This window comes from Gossypium raimondii, chromosome 13 (assembly GCF_025698545.1).
Source record: "Gossypium raimondii isolate GPD5lz chromosome 13, ASM2569854v1, whole genome shotgun sequence".
Classification (NCBI taxonomy): Eukaryota; Viridiplantae; Streptophyta; class Magnoliopsida; order Malvales; family Malvaceae; genus Gossypium; species Gossypium raimondii.
In genome coordinates, this window is record NC_068577.1 from 26,646,620 (window position 1) to 26,656,743 (window position 10,124).

The 10,124-nt window shown below is 39.3% G+C and overlaps 1 pseudogene; it reads right to left on the bottom strand.

Moving 5' to 3' along the window:
* The window catches only part of LOC128036162 (uncharacterized), a 42,125-nt pseudogene extending 37,574 nt beyond the window's left edge, over positions 1-4,551 (bottom strand).
* Positions 4,552-10,124: the final 5,573 nt, after the last annotated feature.

Below are 10,124 nucleotides of genomic sequence, written 5' to 3' on the forward strand. Positions count from 1 at the left end.
AATTAATTAAGCTTGTAAATAACTAATTTAATTAACTCAATTAATTATTTCACTACTATATTATTGACTAAGTTATTTTGAGCTAATTTTGAGCTGGTTCAATTTAATGAGTGAAGTGGAGCTTAATTCACTCGTAACAAAGTGCAAGGAAGGCTCATCGAGTTTGTCCAAGCTTCATCAATGCGTCCAACCAAAGTCTCGCCCAAACTTGATCTACTAAGGCCAAATGACCTCCTTGAATTGTTTAGCTCGTGATCGGGTGATTGGACCTTGAGGCGCTCCAAAGGCTCCTTGCTCGAGCTAGGTTGGACTTGAGGCGTGGGCTGTATCATCCTCCCCTCTTCAAAGCGATTTGCCCTCAAATCGAATCGCATCAAAAGGGATAAGTCGAGACATTAAAACTTGCACTTATGTTATACTCACGGTAGATCAAGTCGATAAGAATTCTCGTTGATTCGCTCCAAGACTTGAAAAGGGCCATCACCATGCGGTAGTAGCTTTGACCTTCGCATGGAAAACGTTCCTTTCTCATGTGAACCCAAACCCAATCACCAGGTTCGAAGATAATTCTTTTACGACCCTTGTTCGCTTTCCTAGCATAACTTTCGGTTCTTGCTTCAATGTTGGCTCGAACTTTCCGATGTAACTCCTTTACATACTCGGCCTTCTTTTTAGCATCTGCATGAATAAGTTGATCATTAGGTAAAGATACTAAATCTAAAGGAGTTAACGGATTAAATCCATAAACAATTTCAAAAGGAGAGTGTTTGGTTGCCGAGTGAACGGATCGATTATACGCAAATTCTATATGCGGCAAACACTCCTCCCACGACTTAAGATTTTTCCGTATGATGGCTCGTAACAAAGTTGATAGCACTCGGTTGACCACTTCCGTTTGTCCATCTGTTTGGGGGTGGCAAGTGGTTGAAAACAACAACTTAGTTCCGAGCTTTCCCCAAAGCTATCTCCAAAAATGGCTCAAAAACTTCGCATCTCGATCAGAAACAATCGTCCTCGGGATGCCATGCAAACGAACAATTTCCTTAAAGAAAAGATTAGCAATGTGAATGGCATCATCAGTTTTTGAACAAGAAATAAAATGAGACATTTTGGAAAAGCGATCAACAACAACAAAAATAGAGTCCTTCCCCGTTTTAGTCCTAGGCAATCCAAGGACAAAATCCATGGAAATGTCCTCCCAAGGTACGTCGGGTATAGGGAGCGGTGTATACAACCCGTGCGGCTTAATCTTGGATTTGGCCTTCTTGCACGTCACACATCGCGCACACACTCGTTCAACGTCCCTTTTCATTTTCGGCCAATAAAAATGCTCTTGGAGGGTTGCTAAGGTTTTTCCAACGCCAAAATGGCCCATAAGGCCTCCGCTATGCGCCTCATGTACTAATAGGTCTCAGATGGAACTCCGGCACACATAATTTTCCTTCTCTAAAAGGAATCCGTCGCTCCTATAAAACTTATCAATAGCAACACTTTCACAAGCAACAAATATTTCTCCAAAATCAGCATCAGCAGGATATAAATCTTTTAACAATGCAAAACCAAGCAGTTTAGAGTCCAAATACGACAAAAGGGTATACCTTCTTGAAAGAGCATCAGCTACGATATTTTCCTTACCCTTTTTATACTTAATGACATAGGGAAATGACTCCAAATACTCTACCCATTTAGCATGGCGTTTGTTTAATTTGTGTTGTCCTTTAATGTGCTTTAACGCTTCATGATCCGAATGGATCACGAACTCCTTCGGCCACAAATAGTGTTGCCTAGTCTCGAGAGCGCGGATAAGTGCATACATCTCCTTGTCATAAACGGGGTAGTTTAGCACGGCACCATTCAACTTTTCACTAAAGTAAGCGATCGGCCTCCCGTCTTGAGTTAACACGGCACCTATTCCAACACCTGAGGCATCACACTCAATTTCAAATGTTTTAGAAAAATCAGGCAATGCTAACAACGGAGCTTTAGTAAGACAATCTTTAATAATATTAAAAGAATTTTCTTGTTCTTTGCCCCAATGAAAAGTCGAATTCTTCTTGATAGTGCTTGTCAACGGTGCAGCCAACGTGCTAAAGTTGGGTACAAATCGCCTATAGAAACTTGCTAGGCCATGGAAGCTTCGCACTTGGCTTATGCTCGTCGGTCTCGGCCATTCTTGAATTGCCTTAATCTTTTCGCTATCTACTTCGAGGCCCTCCGAGCTAACCACGAAACCTAAAAAGATAACTTTGTCAGAACAAAATGTACACTTTTTAAGATTAGCATACAAAGTCTCTTTTCTAAGAACTTCCAAAATAGCTCGCAAATGAATTACATGCTCATCCATCGATTTGCTATAAATGATGATATCATCGAAATACACAACGCAAAACTTACCAATGAAATTTCAGAAACATAGTTCATAAGTCTCATAAAAGTGCTAGGGCGTTGGTTGTCGAATGGCATTACCAACCATTCATACAAACCATGTTTCGTTTTAAAAGCGGTTTTCCACTCGTCACCTTCTCGCATACGAATCTGGTGGTATCCGCTTTTGAGATCAATTTTTGAGAACAACTTTGCACCACTTAACTCATCGAGCATGTCATCCAAGCGCGGTATGGGATGCCTATACTTAATAGTTATTTTATTTACGGCGCGACAATCGACACACATGCGCCAAGTTCCATCCTTCTTAGGCACCAACAAAACCGGTACGGCACATGGACTAAGGCTTTCTCGAATGTAGCCCTTTTCCATGAGTTCGTTAACTTGACGTTGAAGCTCTTTGGTCTCTTCAGGATTGGTTCGGTATGCTGGTCGGTTTGGAATAACGGCTCCAGGCACAAAATCAATTTGGTGCTCGATCCCACGAAGTGGTGGCAAGCCACTTGGCACTTCATCCGGAAAACGTCTTTGAAATCGCAAGAGAGACAAAAAAAGAAGAAGGGGATCTCCGAATAAGTCGTTAGTATTAAACAAATTTTCCTTATACATAAGTACAAGGATCGGTTGTCTTGCCAAAAACGCTTTTCGAACATCACTTACTTTTGCAAAGACATTCAATTTTTCAATCACTTTTTCTTTTTCATCTTTTGCTTTTCTCATTTTTTTTCATTCTCATTTTTTGAATTTTCTTTCTTTTTTTCATTTTTCTTTTCTTTTGTATTTTCTTTTCTTTTCTTTTTCTCTCATTTGATCTACAGAATTTTTCAGCTTTAATTGATCCTCGTAAACTTGCTTTGGCGTCAATGGGGCTAAGGTTACATTTCTTCCCAGATGTTTGAAAGAATATCGATTTGAGTAACCATCGTGCATAACTCGACGATCGAATTGCCATGGACGGCCCAATAACAAGTGACCCGCGTGCATTGGAACAACATCGCATAGCACTTCATCGGAATATTTCCCAATGGAAAAGGAGACTAGAACTTGCTTTGTCACTTTTAACTCTCCTCCATCGTTGAGCCATTGAAGTTTGTACGGGGTTGGATGCTTGGTGGTCGGTAGATTTAATTTTTCCACCATGAGAGTGCTCGCCACGTTCGTACAACTTCCTCCATCGATGATGACGCTACATAGCTTTCCTTGTACTTGACAACGAGTATGGAAGATGTTCTCTCGTTTTTGTTCATCGTCAATGCTTTGGATGCTTAGAATTCTTTTAACAACGAGGAGTTCTCCATCAAGAGCGTGTTCAACTTCTTCATCGTTGTCAGAAACGATTTCGGGCTCGTCTTCAAGTTCTTCCTCCTTCGATTCGATTTCTCCATTTGCACGAACCACCATGACGTTGCGGTTGGGACATTGACTTGCAATATGGCCCCTTCCAAGGCACTTAAAACACTTAATATCTCTTGAACGATTAGCAAATGAATCGGTTGCCTTACCTTTGCTCGTATCGCCCATAGGTTTGTTTGCTTTTGTAGGCAACATTGGCTCTTTGGCACGGCTTGGTGGATTAGTTTTACTCGAACTTTGCCCCCATCTAGTTGTGCTTGGAGTAGGAAAACTTCGAGTGGTACTCTTTCGCTTGAGTTGCTTCTCCACCTTAATGGCCATGTGTACCATGTCCACTATCTCAACATAATGTTGGAGTTCCACAATGTTAGCGATATCTCGGTTGAGACCAGCAAGGAATCGTGCCATCGTTGCTTCGCGATCTTCTTGGACATTGGCTCGGATCATTGCGATCTCCATCTCTTTGAAATAATCCTCAACACTCTTGGAACCTTGAGTGAGATTTTGAAGCTTTTGATAGAGTTCCCGATGGTAGTAGGAGGGAATGAAACGTCGTCTCATCACGGCCTTCATCTCATTTCAAGTGGATATTGGCGTTCCCCATTCCTTCTTCGCTCGAGTGAGTTGATCCCACCATATCATAGCGTAATCGGAGAATTCTATGGCCGCCAACTTCACCTTTTTGATCTCGGAATAATTATGACAATCAAAAAGCAATTCGATCTTCTTCTCCCATTCCAAGTAGGCTTCCGGATCAGATTTTCCTTGAAAGGATGGAATGGATAGTTTAATGTTTCTTAAGTCGTCATCCATGCGTCTTTGATTCCGATTACCTCGGTTCCGTTGACCTCTTCGTCCTTCACTTATGTTTGATCCTTGATCACTTTCGGCTTCATTCGGATCATATAGGTCGTCTTGATTGATTTCCAATTGGTCTCGCCTTCTTTGCGGCCCTTACGGTGTACGCTCTCGTTGATACCCCAATTCAACTCGATCCAATCGTTCGTTAACGGATTCTAACTCACCTCGGATCATGCGTTGGATTTCTCGTAACAAGGCTTGTTGAGCCAAATCTGGCACTCCACCTCCTCCAGGCGCAATGTTTCGGATTGGTTGCCTTCCACCTTGATACGGGGTGGCGCGCGGACCAAGATCGAGTTGCCAAGTCACGAGAAACTCCTACGAAAGCTCTTAACGAACAGATCTGAAATTAAAACAAAGAACAAGATTAAACTAATCAGATCTGGAATTAAATCCCCAAATTCAATTAAATGAACAGCAAGACACAAAGAACGAATGAATAGATGTTTTCGTAGTTCAAGAAGACAAAATCGAACTCCAAGATCAATTCTCCACAAGTTGAATCTGCTCAAGAACACCGAACAAAGAACGAATTAAATCAATCGATCTTTAATAGAAAATTAGGATTTGGGCGACAAAAGAAAAGAAAGAAATTAATGAAATTGAACGAATTTGGAAGTAAAGAAAAGTGCTAATCATCAATAACTTGAATCGCCAAGAATGCCCAAATTCCAGAAATTTAATTTCACCCAACAAGAAGAAATAAAAATGGCAAGAACCCTAAATTTTGGGGATTTTGGATCGAATAGTTGCTGCCAATAAAAGGGATCGATTAAACAAAGAGTTCTTGGAGTTTAATCAAGGTGAAACACAAACAAAAACAGCAAAGAAAATTAGAAGAAGAATCGGCACAAGCAATAATAAAGAAAATAAATTGAATAGCAAGGAATTAAAGAAAAGTCCTAAGAACCCTTGAATTCGAAAGAATTCACAAATTCCTTCAAACGGCTCTAATCTCCTCCAAAGAATATCGATGGCAAGAAGAAGGTTGAAGATGGCTCCCACAATCAAAAGATTGTTAAAACAACTTCTAAAGAAAACTCAAGAGAGAATTCTTGGAGAAAACCCCAAAGAAAATTTCGCACTCAACAAATCTAAAATTTGATAGAAAAATAATAATAAGATGATTTTTACAAAGGGTGGTGGCCAATGCTTATATAGGCCTCCAACAAATCCTAATCTCACAAGTAACTAATAAAAATTAAACCTAATTAATAAAATAACAAGGTAAATTCGCCATGCACTTATATGGGTTGTTTTAATGAATTTTACATGTAATGCTCCTAAAGATTAAAAAATTAAATTAAACAAGTAAGATGTTTACAAATTGGGCCCTTTAACATTTTGGCCTGATTTTTCAACTAAGTATGAAGAAATTTCTTGATTGGGCTAAATTTTGGTTATTGGGCCTCGCCTTCAAGAATTTGGGCTCGTGATCCATCTCCTACCAAAATTGGGTCGTTGACGCTCGTAATGGAGATCCAATGCGTTTTGGCTGCAAGATTTGGTTTCTTGGACCAAGATTTCCAAGATTTGAAATCTTGATTTTCTTGATTCTTGAAATCTCTTCGAACAACAAAATTGGGCCAAGATTCGGTTTCTTGATTTTCTTGAAAACAAGAAAGTGAATCTTGATTTTCTTGTTCTCTCGTGTATGCATCTAAGGCCTTGCTAACAAGCTCTTGAATGGTCCCATTTAGTTTGGACCGCATTTGTCAGCCTTTGATCTTGTTATTGGGCCTTGTGGCAATTTGAGCCCATCACGTTCTTGAACTTGGATTGGGCCTTTATGACTCGTATCATTCCCCCCTTCCTCAAAAAGATTCGTCCTCGAATCTGAAAAATCAAATGGGGACAAGTCAGCCACATTAAAAGTAGAACTTACATTGTACTCACCAGGTAGATCAATTTTATAGGCATTATCGTTGATCCGCCGAGTACTTGGAAAGGCCCATCGCCTTGGGTCCAACTTAGTCTTCCTCTTTGTAGGAAATCGTTCTTTCCTCAAATGGACCCAAACCCAATCTCCGGGTTCTAGTACAACCCGTTTGCACCCCTTATTTGCTTTGTTGGTGTTGGCGTCATTTGTTTTGGCTATTCGCTGTCTAGCCTTCTCATGTAAGGATTTCACCAACTCAGCTTTCTGTTCGCCATCTAAATTCGTAACATGTTCAAGAGGTAATGGCGCAAGATCAAGTACTGTTAGTGGGTTAAAACCATAAACAAGTTCAAATGGGGAATAACCAGTTGTAGAATGAATAGATCTATTATATGCAAATTCAACGAATGGTAGGCATTCTTCCCAATTTCTAATGTTCTTTCCCACCATAGCTCGTAATAGAGTCCCTAAGATTCGATTAACTACTTCAGTTTGACCATCAGTTTGGGGGTGACATGTAGTAGAATAAAGCAATTTAGTACCAAGCTTACCCCACAATACCTTCCAAAAGTGGCTAAGGAATTTGACATCTCTATCAGAAACAATTGTTTTAGGGATGCCATGAAATCTTACCACTTCTTTAAAGAATAAGTCCGCCACATGTGTAGCATCATCTTTTGTGACAAGGAATAAAATGTGACATCTTTGAAAACCCATCAACAACAACAAATATACTATCTCTTCCTTTTTTGTTCGAGGCAAACCTAAAATAAAATCCATGGATAAATCTACCCAAGGTGAAGTAGGAATCGGTAGAGGAGTGTAAAGGCCATGAGGCATTACCTTAGATTTTGCTTGTTTGCATGTAATGCACTTGGAACATACCTTTTCCACATCCTTCTTCATATGTGGCCAATGAAAGTGTTCGTGCAAGATATCTAGTGTCTTGGCCACTCCAAAATGTCCCATTAAACCTCCACTGTGGGCTTCATGAATCAATAAGTCTCTCATGGAACACTTTGGTATGCATAACTGTTCATACGAAAAAGAAAGCCATCTACAAGATAAAATTTTTCAAAAGTAGTATGTCCACAATTCTTATAGATATGGTCAAATCAAGATCAGATCATATTATTCTTTAATGTGTTCAAACCCTAAGACTTTAGCATTCAATGTAGTCATTAAAGCATATCGTCGAGACAAAGCATCTGCAACTACATTATCTTTACTGCTTTTATATTGTATCACATAAGGAAATGTTTCAATGAATTCTACCCATCGGGCATGTCTTTTACTCAACTTACCTTGTCCCTTTAACCATTTAAGAGACTCATGATCTGTATGTATGACAAACTCATTAGGCAGCAAATAATGTTGCCATACTTGAAGTGCACGAACTAATGCCAATAGTTCTTTGTCATAAGTCGAGTAATTTAACGTGCACCGCTCAATTTCTCACTAAAATAAGCAATAGGTTGCTTATCTTGCATTAAAACGGCGCCGATTCCAATTCTCAAGCATCACACTCAAGTTCAAAAGTTTTAGCAAAATCGTAATTTAAGCAAAGGAGCGAACATAACTTAGCTTTTAGAGTTTGAAAGGCCTTTTCTTGGGTTTCACCCCATTTGAAACCCACGATTTCTTTATAACCTCTGTCAATGGGGCAGCAATAGTAGAGAAATCTTTCACAAATCGTCTATAAAAACTAGATAAACCATGGAAAGATCTCACCTCGCCATCGATTTAGAGTCGGCCACTCCTTAATTGCCTTGACTTTGTCCTCGTCGACATGAATACCTTGAGCACTAACTATGAAACCTAAGAATATTAGTTTATCACAACAGAATGTGCATTTATCAAGGTTGGCAAATAATCTTTCATTCAGAGAATATCCAAAACGGTTCGAACATGGAAAACATGATCATCTAAAGTCTTTGAGTAAATTAAAATATCATCAAAATAAACCACTACAAATTTACCCAAGTGAAGCCTTAAAACATGATTCATTAATCTCATAAATGTGCTAGGTGCATTAGTAAGGCCGAAAGGCATAACTAACCATTCATACAATCCAAATTTTGTTTTAAAGGCTGTTTTCCATTCATCCCTTCCTCATTCAATTTGATGATAACCGCTTTTAAATCAATTTTAGTAAATATAATCGAACCATGTAATTCATCAAGCATATCATCAAGTCTAGGAATTGGGTGTCGATACTTTATCGTTATTTTGTTGATTGGCGGCAATCAACACACATTCGACACGTACCATCTTTCTTTAGTACCAATAGGACAGAACAAAGACAAGGGCTTAGGCTTTCACGAATGTACCCTTTGTCTAGTAACTCTTCAACTTGCCTTTGCAATTCCTTTGTCTCCTGGATTGCATCTATAGGCTGGTCGATTAGGAATCGAAGCTCCGGTACTAAGTCAATTTGATGTTCTATCCTCGTAAAGGTGGTAAACCTTTAGGGCCTCACTAAAAACATCCTCATAATCCCGCAAAAGAGATTGAAACATACTAGGCGATTTTTGTTAATGTTAGATAAAGATAAATAATTTTGCCTAAACCTTACAAGGATACAAGGTCATTTATTAAGTAGGGCTCTCTTCACATCTTTTTTGTTGCCAAAAGATTTTTCCGCTCATTTTACCACTAGAGGTTCACTCACCTTTGGGCTTTTTAAATTTTGACTTTTCCACTACTATTAGCCTCTTTTCTCTCTCTCTTTTGAACTTGCTCTTTCTCCTTACCCCTCACAAAATTTTATCATCCTCAATTGATCTTTATATACATCAAGAGGATTTAAAGGAGCAAAAGTGAATTTCTTACCTTTAAATACAAGGAGTATCGATTAAGTTTACCTTGGTGTGTAACATCACGATCAAATTGCCAAGGTCGTCCAAGGAGCAAGTGTGCCGCATGCATTAGGACTACATCACACCATACTTCATCCTCATAATTGCCGAGTTTAAAAGTGACCAAGGACTGTTTCAGTAACTTTAACTTCGAACATTCATTAAGCCACCGAAGGTGATATGGCTTAGGTGTTTGGTGCAAGGTAACTTTAAAGAATCAACCAAATAGCTACTCACCACATTTGAGCAACTACCACTATCAATAATGAGTGAACATAAGTTACCTTTAATAAAACACCGAGAATGGAAAATATTGGCCCTTTGGCTATCATCATCTTTCATCCGAATGTTAAGGGTTCGACGAACTACAAGGCATTGAAAGTTAGCAAAGTCCCTTCCTTTGGTGGTTCGACCAACTCGTCGCCATTATCACCGCCATCCACAAGTTTCGCATATCCGGATCTCAGATATCGAGTCGGACGTGTACTCACCGTTATCTTTTAGAAGAAGTAATCTCGTGTTAGGGCATTCTCTACTATAATGACCACGCCTTTGCACTTAAAGCATTCAATCTCACGAGTCCTCTTCGCACTCGAATCACCTAAATTAATGCTTAGAAGGTGTTTGCGTTTTAGCAGAGCCCTTTCTTCCAATCGATTGTTTACTTCCATTACTCAAAGAAGACTTGTTAGTAACAAAAGGTGGTTTTGAACTCTTAAAATCGAATTGGAATTGTTACCTCGATAATATTGTGAAGTAGAGAAGGACCCAAACCTTTGTTCCTTTAA